Source organism: Sapajus apella, unplaced genomic scaffold (assembly GCF_009761245.1).
Source record: "Sapajus apella isolate SASKATOON/1434 unplaced genomic scaffold, GSC_monkey_1.0 scaffold4, whole genome shotgun sequence".
Lineage (NCBI taxonomy): Eukaryota > Metazoa > Chordata > Mammalia > Primates > Cebidae > Sapajus > Sapajus apella.
In genome coordinates, this window is record NW_022436944.1 from 2,446,584 (window position 1) to 2,462,052 (window position 15,469).

General features: G+C 34.5%; 1 protein-coding gene and 1 long non-coding RNA gene across 9 annotated transcripts in view; both read right to left on the reverse strand.

Annotated features, from left to right (window-relative positions):
* The window catches only part of LOC116538690, a 24,500-nt gene extending 19,966 nt beyond the window's left edge, over positions 1–4,534 (reverse strand). Inside the window, exon 1 of the long non-coding RNA XR_004263747.1 lies at positions 4,523–4,534. This is a non-coding gene — a long non-coding RNA (uncharacterized LOC116538690). The remainder of the gene's footprint in view (positions 1–4,522) is intronic.
* LOC116538657 (EGF-like and EMI domain-containing protein 1) overlaps positions 1–15,469 on the reverse strand; it is a 624,824-nt gene that overhangs the window by 499,099 nt on the left and 110,256 nt on the right. For 2 of the 8 annotated variants that reach the window (XR_004263741.1, XM_032261154.1), the window contains one exon: positions 1–1,914. This exon is cut by the window's left edge and continues 572 nt beyond it. The exons of the other annotated variants lie outside the window; for them this stretch is intronic. The gene's annotated coding sequence lies outside the window, so the exon portion shown is untranslated. The remainder of the gene's footprint in view (positions 1,915–15,469) is intronic. 8 annotated transcript variants of the gene reach the window in all.

Below are 15,469 nucleotides of genomic sequence, written 5' to 3' on the forward strand. Positions count from 1 at the left end.
AGTTAGCTGTATGTTGGAGTGACTTATTAGAGGTAAGTGGAAGTTTGACTTATCAGAGATAAGTGGAAGTTAGTCGTATGTTGGTTGTCCTCCAAATTTCTATGCTTTATTCACACAACTCAGCCTCCCAAAGTGCTGGGACCATGGGCATCAGCCACCCTGTCCAGCCAACAATTGTAAGTTTTATAATAGTTCAGAATCATTTAAGCTTGCTTTAGCTGCAATTTGTGTCTCTAACACATGTAGTACTATCTGTTTCAAAATAAGCAATGGTAGTGCAGTTTTTGTAAAGAAGAATCAGAACTTAAATTACCTTAATTCTGTCATCCTATGGGCCTACATAGAATTTTATTTATGTTTAAATTAATGAAATGATACATGCAACATTTACAGTTTCTTACTATGAATTTTACTGCATTTGTATAACAATTTTAAATATTTGAATTAAACCTTAAAATTAAAATGTACTCAATTTCATTGTTGTTTTAAACGTAAAGAACAAATCAAAAAGTAATAACATTATTTACATTACCCTATTACTAAAAAGTAATCTTGTTATATAGAGGAGAGGATATTTTTAAAAATCTGCTCTGAGTATCAAATATGCCAGGTGCTCAAGCTAGAAATGTAGGAAGTCATAACTGTGTGTGATACAGCAAGTCATATTTACTTCGAAACCTGCAAAAGCCAAAGCTTCGTGATTCAAACTTGTATTTCATAATGTATCAATGTAAAATAAAAAAATAATTTGAATAAGTGAAAAGTATATTTATTCTTGCTGTAATTTTAATAAATTTACCCTATTTTCCCAAAATAGTGAGTCAATGGAGTTATAATGAAAATTCTTTGAGATTTTTCAAGATTCCTCTGTGATGGTAATCAAACAGATAGTTCTATAAAGGCAGAAGTACTAGGCCTCCTTAGAAAAAGATGACCACTGGCATGCCCTTCAATCTTCCCTCTACCTTTTCTCTTCCTGTTTCTACCGCTTCATCCTAATTGGAGCTCACATTACACTACTGTCATAACTCACTACCTGGTTTCTTTTCTTCTATCTCTTCACTTATTGCACCCATCCACAACATTGGTGTTTTCTCACACACACAAGAGTCTGTCTACAGCCTACAGAACCAGGCCTCCATGAGGTCATCACAAAAAAATTTACTGCCAGCCGAACTACAATGGCTCTGAAAGCTGTTTTTCACCCACAGTGGATGCCTGACCATAGACCAGAACAGACATACTTTCTCCTGCTTTTAGGCTTTGAGTTCTCACAGCTCATTCAAACCACAATGCCCTTCCCCTTACTTTCTTGTGTTTAAATTTGACTTGTTCCTGAAGCACCTAATCATGGATTTCTTTCTAAAGCCTTCCTAGTTTATCTAGCAAAAATTAATTTTCCTCCCCTTCATTCCCACAGTCCGTTACCTACTGGGTAAATGCATTTGTGCTAAGTGGCCTCTTTGAGCCTCAGATTCCTAATCTATAAAATGGACATAACAATAATACTAATCTCAGAATCATGAGGGTAAAATTAGATGAAGCAGTGCTTTTCAAACTATACAGCATTAATGCTTCACTTCTTTTACCTTGTAATTCTGATTTGCACAAAAGTTAATGCCTATCTCCCCCAAGGTACAGACCCACCTACCTTACATCCCTTTTTCCCTAGCATTTACTCCTTCACCAGGACATGTGTATGGCCAGTGAAAAGAAATCAATTTTCTAATGAGAAATAAAATGTAGTCCATTAGACTACCTGGTTCGTAAAATCTAATTACACAATATAGCCCTAATAAATTAAAAATCACTGTTCTTAAGTTTATGGAATTTTATGTTACCACCTTCCTTTTTTTTTCTCTCTCTCAACCACAAGGTTTAGAAGTACAAAGGCCAAGATTAGGAAGCAGCTTCCTAAAATAATAAAAAAATAAATATGAGGTTGCCAATCAAAATATCTCCAACTTCACCCATGGGGATTATCTTCTAATCTTTTGGTCTTTCCAAACTTTAGTTGTAAACTACTATTGCTGCTTTATATTGGATTCCCTCTTCAGCTATATAAATGCCCAGTACAGACTGAGGATAAAGTTTGTTTATAATAACAATCATTGATTATCATGGAAATGGAAACTTCAGTCTAAAAAGAAAATACCCATCCTCAAAATGAAAATCCAGGCCAGAGTCTGAAATTAATTTGTCTCAATGTGCAACTGTGATAGTAAGTAGAAGCATGTGGCCCAGGGTGAAAGCTTCTCCTCTTTGTTGAGGTTAAACAAATAAATATTCAAATTTACATACAACCCCTAACTTGAGATGTGGCCTTGAGCAAGCTGCTTAATTTCTCTAAATCCCAAATCCCAATTCCTCTTTAACAAACAGAATAATCAACACCTCTAAAATGGTGTAATCACTAAAGAAAGTAAGGTAATTCAAACACTTAGAACCATGTCTAACCCAGTTATGTTCCATAAATAATTAACATTATCATTGATAATAGATCTGAATTCTGTTGAAAAGTAATTCTTTTGTGGGTTTGTGTATTTTTTCCAAAATAACTGTCATTTTACTTAGAGTTAATTCTTCTTTTACTTTTTCAATTGAAGAATGATATTCAAACAGAAAAGTATACAAATTTTCAATATGCAGCTGGATAAATTTTCATAATATACGTATCATGTAACCTTTAGCTAGAGCAAGAAAGAGAATGTTACATTTCAGAAGCCCCTACTTTGTCCCACTTTCAAGTACTACGACAGGCATAATCACCACCCTAATGTTTTAGAACACATACTAGTTTTGCCTGTTTTTGAGCTTTATGTAAATGGAATCACACTGTATGTACTTTTTTGTGTCTGGCTTCTTTTATTTAACATTTTATTTCTGAGATTCATTTATATTATGTATAAATTGATAACTTTCAATGTGATGTTTTCAATTATATACTTATAAAACTAAAGTGTTAAATCTATTTATTTGATATATAGTTATTAATTCTGTATTATTTAGCCTTACCTAGTTGGTTAATATGCAACAAACATAGTCCATCAAATGTTAGATTTGTACTAGCATTCTTTGACTTTCACATAAAATAATATTTAAAAAATAATTTGTGCCATTTCTTGCTGCTTCTAATATTCAGTACCCTGTACACTGGGAACATCTAAAGGAAGACAAAAACTCATGAAACAGAAGAACACCACAAAGAACTCCATATGAACAGTAATTACTGTTCAAGTACATCCGAACTGTCATGAACAATAAGACCTTTGGGTTTTGTTCTGCCAGGCATAGCAAGTACTTCCAATGTCACCAGTTTCCAAATTTGACTCTGACATGGGACGGAGGAGACTGGTGACAGAAGGGCAAAATTTAGCATGTGGCTTGGACAGTCTTTGGGACAGAAGTCTTGTTATCTCTAACTTGCTGCCAAGTCCTGCATGTTACTTTATAACAGACACCACTGGGAAACTCTGTAGCTTCAGCCAAAAACATAGACTTAAGAGAACCAGATTTCTTCACTGTTAGTATTTGTAACATCTCACTCACATTGGGCTCCCCTGTAATAATAAAATAGTCACCAGTGTGAATCTGAATGTAAGAAAAAGCATTTTGATACAACAGATTGATTTTTTTTTAACTTAGGACAGTAGCTTATTAGACAAGAAATTTGCCATTTCTAGTGAAATCACTTCTTCGATCTAGTGAGGTATTTCAAATTCATTGGACTTTAGGCCAAATCTTGCTTCAAACACCTTATAATAATCAGTTTTAAAGAACAATACAAACCCTTAAGGTCAGATGTGTAAAAATATATTCTCTAATTGTTACTTATCAATGTATCTTATCTAAATGTAAACAGAAAACAATTTCTTTATAAATGGTGGGTTACTACAGACCAAGTCACATGTAATTAAAAATTAACAATCCATGAACAAATTAACCTTACTGCTACAGCCCTGGGGCCCTTCAAATCAGTTCAGAGCAAGTAGATATGCTGTAAAGTATTTCCTGGTTGGTAAATACAAACACAGAGATTTTAAGATTAGCATTTTGGGTTATTTATTCTCTATCTTCTGCTAGTTTGTCTATATGAGAGTTGTATACGTAGTTAGAAGTGTTTCCTAAATCCTGGTTGAGAAAATGCTTTTAGAAAAACATAATAAATGGACTAGCAAAATGTTTTAGCTAGTAATTTTATTAATATTTATAATAATGCTAGAATAGACTTTCGTTTTATGATAAAGCATTTTATGCATTTAGTAGCTGACTTTCCACTACTTCAGAGAACGGTCGATCCACTTAAGACAAGGCAATCTACTCGTTAGCTCATCCTTCAGTCATACTCCTCCTAACTTTCAAATATTCTCCTCCATCCAAATTCTACTTATTTTGTCACATGTTCAGCTGCAAATAGCATACAATATTATTACAATGCTTTAAACAAATAATGAAAGTTCAGAGGCAGGCAGTTGAATTCATAGATTCACCTACTAAATGAAGACAACAGGGATACAGGCACTTTCTATGTCTATGCCCTGCTTTTCTAGCCATGTGAACCAGTTATGGTCAATGACATCTAAATAGATGTCAGTCATGATGAGCTTTGTTTTTAACCTGGGAAAAAATGTGAGACCTAAAGTTGTAGCAGCCACTTTGCAATCATGACTTTAAAATGTTTTAAATAACTAAGAGTTTATTTACCTCCCATAGCCAGAAGTAGAAGGGAGTTGTACTCATTAATTCAACTTCTAAATGAAAGAACAAACAGAACAATGAAAGCAAAGAGGACAACATTGGCTAAGCCAAAGATGTGTGTTCATTTTCACCAAGAAAGTAAAGGCTATTCCAAGAACTACCATAGCCCTTGGACCTTAGATTTCATTGGTCACAATGGGATCTCATAGCTGAGAAAGCAGGGAACAGGAAGTTCATGAAACGCTTACACTGTCTTGGGCTAAGCAACAACAGAAGAAAATAGGTAATGAGTAAGCAACTAACATGTTTGTCACAAAATTCCTCTAAATATTAGTGCATAAGAGAACTAATGATTAATTATGTAATTGAATTGTTCCTTTAAAACCATGCTTCCCATAATAACAATGTTCAAAGATGATGTAAACCCAACTAACCTATAACATATTTTGTTTATTTCAATACGTGTCAGTTCAGCATTTCATAAATATTTTGTGTTTATTATGCCAGGATTGGCACACTAATGCACTAATACAAAAAGAGCTCATTATATGTTGCATCAGTATTTCATAAATAGCTTACATTTCACAGTGCCCTAGAATTACCGCCACCATCTCAGTTTCTCTCTGAATCCCCAGGGCCAACTCATATAGACAAGGAATCTTTAAAATCTCTTGAGCCTGCTGCATTCTTGTGCCCATACCCTGAAGGCAGTTCAAAAGGTCCCTGGAGTTAACTCGGAGTTCAGCAGCAACCAGCCAGTGAAAGCTGTCATGTGCGGCTGGTAGCCCTCAGCATCCTCTGGGGATGGCTGGATTGACATGAATCCACTACCTGCTAGAATAATCTAATTATGCCTAAAGGTTTTCACTGAAAAGGCTTTACTCCAGGTCCCTGTCACTCTCCCTGTGGGTGAAGTCAGCTATCCAGTGACTTTCAAACACTCTCTCCATGTGGCTTTATAATACATGAAAAAGTTCCTGAAATGTCAATCCTAAGGGACAAGTGTTCGTGTCACTAAAGCAATACATCATAACCTCTGCACTTTCTGGATCTTTCAAACAAAAAGCAAAGCTATGAAGGACACTATGAAATTATTCTTGCTATCCAAGATTTGGTATCTCCAAGAAAAAATATATGTATTTTAGAAGAGTTATAGGGATGAATTTGCACTATAGTAGTTCCTGCAAAGCCTGTCCTATGAATAAAAAGCCTTCAGTTGCTAAAGTCTGAAAATCTGCTAACATTCAGAGCATATGGATTTAAATAGGAAAAAAAAAAGTTAAAGCGTGACATTTCTTTTAACCCACAATTTTACAGCTGGAAGAAATCTTTTCCACTCTTAGATGGCATAATGTGAAAATCCAAGCAACCAAGCTTAAGGTCTGTAAATTCACCACTTTTCTTCTACTACCAGATTCCAAGATTTATTAAACATCTATTCTCACACTACTCTGGGCTTTATGAGCAAACCAGATTTGACCTTTAAAATGGTAGAAGCATCTGGATTATTTCAACTGATTTTCCTACTGGGAGTTTTCTAGGTCCTTATTATATTTCTACTTTGCATCTGACTCCACACACAAAATATATAGGGGAAAAGTCTAAACAATATGTATACTTCTAACTTTTAATACTTTAAAGTTTAATTAAAATTATCTGACCATAAGTATTGGTGTATTACCATACTAGACATCAAAATGCTTCTTTTATACACAGCTGCTGAATTCACTGTCCCTGATTTCAATCCATATTTCACAATCTCTATCCCTTTCAAAAATGCTCTTTTATACCCCAGCAGCTGTTCTAAGAGCATAATATCTTTCTGGCCCAAACTTGGATCATTAAGATCAAAGGTACAGAAAGGGAAGCATGATTTGGTCCAATGTCATAACTTCTAATGATAAATACTCTGGATTTTTTATCTCAGTATCTCAAAGGGAATCTTCTTAATGGGGTTCCATAATCATAACAGGTACATGAGAATGCGAAAGAGCTCCAGGGCACTACTGGAAAGTGCATCTTAGACTCATAAGGACATCTTTGGCTATGAATATGTGAGACAACACTAGAACTTTGGGAAAAAAGCACCTCTCTCTGAAACAGGGTAACATTTTGATTAAAAATCAGTCTGTCATACTAGGTTATCTACTTTTTTCTGGTCCCACATTTTTCGAAAATAAAATAGGAAAATTAATGCTAACTACCGCAGTTAGTACTTGGGATTCTTGTTATAAACAAGTAAAAAATATGATTGGATCACATTTTGTGAAGTCACCATATTGCACCTTTGTCCACATGGATGCATCAATGTAAGAAACAGAGGATTAGGAAATTATGGAAAAGTACCAACAAGTAGTAAAAGCTAAATTCTTGTTGCTATTAACTATTTACTAATATTGCCTCAGGCAAAATTTTGTTTTACATTTAGTGTATTAACAGCAATCATTTTCATCCATTCATCCAGCCAATCATTTGCTCATTGAGCAAACATCTGGTAGAACTGTTGTTTTGAGTACAGTGCTGAGGAATGAAAATACTAGCTGTAAGATGATTCTACTGTGCAATAGTCTGCCACCAACAAAGAATCTCAGGGTGTGGTTCTTGACAAGAACATGACTAGCATAGACAGAAAATACATTTATTTTGTCATCCTCACTAAAGTTCGCTAAACTTCTCTTGTAAAATAAGGAAAAATACACTTTACCTAACTTGGGAATACTTAGGAATATTTTTCCAGATAAGTAAATTACCTATATTCATACCAACCTGAGGAATAATGACTAGCACTTATTTTGAGTTTGTTATATTCCAAACACACCTGTTTAAGTCTCTTACATGCATTATTTCCTATAGTCTTCATAATGCTTTATAAAGGAAGTAGTATTTATAGCCCCATTTTATAAAATATGTCACAGAGAAAAATTCAGAGATTTGGTACTTGCCCAAGTGGTAAATATTTGTATCTAGGCCAGTCTGACTCCAAAGCCGAGTTTCTCAGACTTGGGTATAAACAAATTTCAAACTTGCTGCATTTCTTAGCAAAACCTGCCTCAATGTTTGCACATATCCATGTTAGTATTCAAAGCATACATCTAAAAGGCATAATTGGAAGAAAACTTAGACACCATCTAGTCCAATCTATTTATAGTTAAAAGGTAGACCTTAAAATTAGGAGTAAAAATACCTATTGAATGAAAAACTAAAAGGAGAAAGGGGAAAAGCTAAATAAGGCAAAGGAAGTGAGGAATCCTGCATTATTCATTTTTGTATGTTTAGTACTTAATACAATCCTTAGCAAATAGTTAAAACTCAAAATATGTTGGTCAATTGGATTCTGTTACATGTCACAAGTTTTTTAAACTAGTCCCTTGAAGGTCAAGGGCACAAGACACTTTCAATTGCTTAAGGCTTACAATGTATTAAAAATTAAGCAATGAAAGAACTGTGATATATTTTACACGTTCAATCCTGTTAGTTAATGTTTATAATTACCCATATAACTTCATTTGGATATAAGGCTTAAAGTATTCCTTTTACCCAAGGTGCAACAATGAAATACTTTTGAGATCCTATCTCAGATAAACCTTACAATTCTATAGTGTTAATATATTATTACCCCCAATTATAAAGAAACAGAGTTCAGGCAGCTCCTACTATGTTCACACATTTGAAAGTGATGCAAGACTTTCTATGTCCTTCAACATTTAAAAATACAAAAAAGTGCTTATGTAATACTTTTACAAATTAGCAAATAAAAAACACAAAATAATTTCAGAGACACTAAATTACTAAATTGTCAGTATACCAAACCAACAAAAATTTGAAGTTTTTTTAAAAAATTTCTTCCCTAGAGTATTCTACTGAGTTCAGCAATTTTAATGAAGACATTCACAAACTGTGTGAGGATTATCCTTTTAAAGTGCACTTAATAGAAATAGCACTAAATTATATGTGGATGCTTAACAGTTTCCTCATGTGTTGATTACCAGGATATATGTTAGATTTTTCAGGAATTAGATTTGATACTATCTCCTTATTATGCAAAACCATGGAAAACATTTAATTAAAACTTAATTAAAATCTCCATGATGCCTCAACCCCATGGAGCCTATTTTTCAAGAACAAGCAGCAAAGAAAGCCTCCAGGACAGTTTTTGAAAAATGGTGTATAGGAACTCACTTTTCTCAGACCCTGTATCTTCACAAGTAATCTTTTTTCATTTGCATCAGCCTATAAAGTGACAGATTAATACTAAAACTGGTAGTTATCAATTATAAATAAATATAGAGATTTAGATCAGTTACAAATGCTCCATTTCTTCTACAGCTTTTATATATCATTTCAAAACATGAGAAAATTCTTATGGTATCATGCCATATAGTAGGCTTCCAATAAGTATTTAATAAAAATAAATATTATACACATATATATATATATATATATGTGTCCCTAATACCCTGATACAATGTCTTTCCTTATAGTAAATATTTGAACTAGTTTTCATTGTGATTAGAATAATTTTGTTTACATAGATATACTTTGTGTAATAGGATAAGTTATGGAATGAAGTGACCTATGCGGAAGAGAAAATCCTCAAATGTGGCCTTATTTTGTAACATCTAAGAAGGTAATTCATTCTACTCACATAGTTTTAACTCACAAAAGTCATAATAAAAACATTCATACTCGGCAATAAAATAAATGAACTGCTGATACATGCAACATCATGGATGAACCTCAAAAAACATTCTACAGGAAAGAAGCCAGACACAATAGAGGGAATATGTGATGATGCCATTTATATGGCATTCTGGAAGAGGAATAACTAAACTATGGTGATAGAAATCAGAGCAGTGGTTGCCTGGGTTGCCATGAAGGGGGCCAGGGGTGGAGGTTCAATTTAGGGAATGATATAATGGACAGGAGAAACCTTGTGATGATGAGATGTTCCATATTTGGATGGGGTATAAGTTACAAAGGTGTATGCACATTTCAAATCTTATTAAACTGCACACTATGATCTGTCCATTTTACTGTAAGTCATGCTTCCTTTTAAAACATTAATGTTATGTGTACCAGACATAATTCATCTTAAGGAGATCAATCAGTCCTCCAAATATGATGCTGTTGTAAGTTTTGGAACTCCTCTTTTGGAATTGCATTCAGAGATGAGAATATATTTCTTTGATATCAGTAGCATAAAATCACCTAAGGGTAAAATTATTTAGGGTCAAGTCTGTATATTCCAAATGATTAAACTAGAAAAGGCTATTTATGCTCGTCATGCTGAAGCAGTGACCAATTTAATAAAATTGATTTTTCACACAAACTGATTGTTCACATACAAACACAAACAGTTAAAACCTAATTGGTATGGTAAAAACAAGTTAAGCTTTCCAAAAAAAAATTGGTTAAATGTGGAATCCCTGAAATAAGTGTCAAAGCCTCCCTATGTCAATACTTTAAAGGGAGCAACTTTAATCACATGTGTGAGAGATGGTAAAATATAATGGAATAGGTAAGGTAATTATACCTATTTTGTTGTGCACACACACACACACACACACACACATACATCATGATTTAAAATAAGATTTATACTAGAAAATAAATAGCTTATTATTTTTTCTTCATTATAGAATGTCTGTAAGACACAGATATTCTCAGATAAAATTTTAATTTGCAATTATGCTCAAATTTAGTCCCTCCTAACAGGAAAAAGCATCTTTGCTCTTTATTAAATTTTATTTACCATGTAATATGTATGACCCGGTGACCACATTTGTCTCCCTATTGCTCCTTCCCTATGAAACTGCAACAGGATAGATTGAATATTTAACATACGACATGGGATGGTAATCTCTACTATCATGCTCTTATTGTATTCCATTATCGGGATAGCATAAACTCTCATAGTACAGAACTCATGTTAAAATAAAAGAATCACCTGCTGTAATGACCAGAGTCCAGCCACCAATTCTTTCTTCTCACATAGTTTTAACTAAAAAAGAATTGAGTATTTAAACTTAAATGGGTTAAATACAATAAATCTTATGTAGATCTATGAAACCTGAGTTTGCTGCCTGATAAAAATTTTTTGAGCAAAAACTAAAATTTAAAAAGTTATTTTTGTGTAATAATCTAGTTCTTCATCAGATGCACTGAAATCCAAGCCAGGGTTCTCCTTTCTCTATCCTAAATATGAGAGGTTTGAATTAGATGTCCTCCAATCCCCTGCCAATGCTGTCACTATATTTTTCTATGAATCTATTTGATATAAGGGAGATAGTAGCCCAAAGCCAGCTAAAGTTACAGTAGCTATTGCCTTAAGGTTAGAGACACATGAAACACGACCAAAAAAGTTAATGAAATGTAGGTGTGTGTATGCTCTTGAGTTCTCTCTTCGCAAAATCAGAGTAGTCTGTACAGATAGCTTCAGAGAACAAGTAAATGTATTCTCAGGACTCCAAAAGATCTTTAGGATAATTCTGTTAAGTGAGCTATTATATCTGTTATTTTAAATGTATGTAGCATTTCACCATCATTAAATGCAATACAAATAGATTCATTAGATGTTAATCATCTATGCTACTTAGAACACGTGGGCATTTAAGAGATTTGGAAAAGGGTTAAAAAAAAAAACCCTTCCTAAGAATGTGAAAGTACTAAGTATTAATGTCAACATCAGAAATATGAATTGTTGGTTTGCTTCTGTCCAGTGGGAGATGAACAATGGTGAATGTAAAACTCTGCTTGAATTTACATTTCTAGTTGTTTATCTCCCAGGGCCTAGAGATAATCCTGTTCATATGTCTATAGAAAGCCAACTCAGAAAGATGAAAATTTATACTAGTTTTACAACTTTTCAGAGACAGTCCACAAACTGTCCTAATAATTCACACTAAAATCTAAGCACTTTTATTGTCCAGAAATCATTTTCTATGTCAAACATAAATGATATCACCCAAGAGCCTCCTCCTGGTGAAGTTAAGCAATCCCAGATCACTTTTCCTGTGGGTCTTCTTCTCTAATACCTCCTGTAGTAGCATCCTCTTTTAATCTTTGTGATTGTTCTTCAGGGATATTAAGACCAGACACCATATTTTAATGATTATCTAGCTCAGGGGCTGGCAAATTACAACTCACAAGCCAAATCTACCTGTATTTCTAAATAAGGTTTTAGTGAAACACAGCCATCATCATTCATTTATGGATTTATATGTTGTCTATTATGGCTTATGTGTTTATAATGAATATGGCCTGCAAAGCAAACAAATATTTCCTGTCTCTTTACAGAAAATTTTGCAGATCCCTGACCTAGTCAATGAAGTAACTTGAGATGTACGATTACTTCAAGTTTCATTTTACTTGTGCAAATACAGGGCCTGAGCAGTTTTATTATACACTTTCCAATAATTTCAGATCCTCTTTGGTGTAACATAACATCCTAAAATATTGGTTCACGGCAAATGTGTAAGAGTATCACATAAGACACCCAATGTAAGTTGGTGATCAGTTTCCAGCATCACCTCCAAGCAGAAAAATAGTTTTTAGCAAAAAGTGTTAAATCTTCCTCCATAATGAGGGTACATATAGGAACACAGAGAGCCTCAGAACTGTTTCAGGAAAGGCGCACTGAAGCCATCCATTCGTAGCACTATATTGCCTCCCAACAATCTGGTACATTGTATTTCCTTAGCTTAAAGGTGTACTGTGCATAAACGAGGAGACAACATCAAATGCTTCCAGAACAGGAAAGCCAGTAAATTCGTGGAGCAGGCAGGTGTGAGACTGAAGGGCATGGTGAGGGCTGTGGACATGCTCAGTGCATTCGGCTGCCCAAATGTATTAGCACTGATCTGCTTCCTGCTGTGCAGTAATATGAGCCCAGAATAGACTAATGTTTTTCAAGGGAAACTGAACAGCAAGATTCAGATTTCTTAATAGTGCTAACACTGTAAAGGCTGGAAAACTGAACCTGTGGCCATTGAAGGTTGTAAAAATCTTTAAGATGGACTTGTCAACTGAGAATATGTCTGTGGGAGAGAATTGACCTTAGTAAATCTCCTAGTTTTACAAGGAAGGAACTAAAGCTTAGAAAAATTAAATGATTAGTCTAAGACTGTACTGAGTATAGCTAGTCTTAGGGCTGCAATTCCAGCAGAATGCTATTTTCAACATACCACTCCACAAATGCTTCTTAATTTGGAGGGAATCAAGGGACCCACTGAGAATCTGATAAAAACTAAGGAACCTTTCAGAGAAAAATCTATCTAAGTGCAAATTCGCCAAAAAATTGACTTGTAAAGGATGCCATACAGTTGTGTTTATCTATGCACAACCCCTTTTTAAGGATTTCTGGATACAAGGTTTACTATTTTTTTAATTATTCAATATAAAGAATTCATAATAATCCAATTATATCAGACAAAAAAATCAAAAGCTTTACAACATTTAAGACAGGCTTCATTTACTACTTCCCTCCATTTGTTTGACCATTATGTCATCTAATTATATCAGAGTAAATTTGTCAGACAGACCATGTTCTCAAATTAATAACACTGGTTTTATAACGTTCTGTTATAATTTCAAATGATCAGCACTTTTATTCAAATCAATTATAATATCATTTAGAATAAATTATCATTTGATTTCAACTATCTCAAAATATATGAAGAAAATCTCTCTTCTTGGACACCTTGATTTACACTTATTTTCTTTTTTATTTTACTTTCAGTTCTGAAGTACCTATGCAGATCTTGTAGGACTGTTACATAGCTATAAACATGCCATGGTGGTTTGCTGCCTCCATCCCCCCATCACCTACATTAGGTATTTCTCCTAATGTTATCCATTCCTAATCTCCCCACCCCTCAAGACTCCAGTGTGTGCTGTTTGGTTTTCTGTTCTTGTGTCAGTTTGCTGAGAATGATGGTTTCCAGCTTTACCAAAGTCTCTGCAAAGGACATGAACTCATCCATTTTTATGGCTGCATAGTATTCCATGGTGTATATGTGCCACATTTTCTTTATCCAGTCTATCCTTGATGGGCATTTGGGTTGGTTCCAGGTCTTTGCTATTGTAAACAGTGTTGCATTGAACATACATGTGCATATGGCTTTATAATAGAACAACTTATAATACTTTGGGTATATACCCAGTAATGAGATTGCTCAGTCAAATGGGATTTCTATTTCTAGATCCTTGAGGAATCCCCACACTGTCTTCCACAATGGTTGAACTAATTTACACTCCCACCAACAGTGTAAAAGTGTTCCTATTTCTCCACATCCCTTCCAGCATTTGTTGTCTGCAGATTTTTTAATGATCACCATTCTAACTGCTGTGAGATGGTTTTGATTTGCATTTCTCTAATGACCAGTGATGAACATTTTTTCATATATGTTGGCCACATAAGTGTCTTCTTTTGAAAAGTGTCTGTTCATATCCTTTGCCCACTTTTTGATGGGGTTGTTTTTTTGCTTGCAAATTTGTTTTAGTTCTTTGTAGATGCTGGATATTAGCCCTTTGTCAGATGGGTAGCTTGCAAAAATGTTTTCCCATTCTGTTGGTTGCCAGTTCATGCTAATGCTTGTTTCTTTTGCTGTGTAGAAGCTCTGAGTTTAATTAGATCCCATTTGTCTATTTTGCTTCTATTGCCATTGCTTTTGGTGATTTAGTAATGAAGTCCTTGCCTATGCATGTGTCCTGAATGGTTTTGCCTAGGGTTTCTTCTAGTTTTTATGGTGTTAGGTCCTATATTTAAATCTTTAATCCATCTGGAGATAATTTTTGTATAAGGTGTAAGGAAGGGGTCCAGTTTCACTTTCTATACATGGCTAGCCAGTTTTCCCAACACCATTTATTAAACAGGGAATTCTTTCCCCATTGCTTTTGTCAAGTTTGTCAAAGAGTGGATGGTTGTGGATGTGTGACGTTATTTCCAAGGCCTCTGTTCTATTCCATTGGTCTATATCTCTGTTTCAGTACCAGTACCATGCTGTTTTGATCACTGTAGCCTTGTAGTGTAGTTTGAAGTCAGGTAGTGTGGTGCCTCCAGCTTTGTTCTTTTTGCTTATGATTGTCTTGGCTATGTGGGCTCTTTTTTGGTTCCAAATAAAGTTTAAGGTATTTTTTTCCAGCTCTGTGAAGAAGGCCAATTGTAGTTTGATGAGCATAGCATTGAATCTATAAATTACTTTGGGCAGTATGGCCATTTTCACGATATTGATTCTTCCTAACCATGAACATGGAATGTTTTTCCATCTGTTTGTGGCCTCTTTTATTTCTGTGAGCACTGGTTTATAGTTCTCCTTGAAGAGGTCCTTCACATCCTTTGTTAGTTGTATTCCTAGGTATTTTATTCTCTTAGTGGCAACTGTGAATGGGAGTTCGCTCATGGTTTGGCTCTCTGTTTGTCTGTTGTTGGTGTATAGGAATACTTGTGATTTTTTTGCACAATGATTTTGTATCCTGAGACTTTGCTGAAGTTGCTTATCATCTTAAGGAGATTGTGGGCTGAGACAATGGGGTCTTCTAAACATACAATCATGTCATCTGCAAATAGAGATAATTTGACTTCCTCTTTTCCTAATTGAATACCCTTTATTTCTTTTTCTTGCCTGACTGCTCTGGCTAGAACTTCCTATATTATGTTGAATAGGAATGGTGAGAGAGGGCACCCTTTCCTAGTCCAGTTTTCAAAGGGAATGCTTCCAGTTTTTGCCCATTCAGTATGATATAGGCTGTGGGTCTGCCATAAATGGCTTTT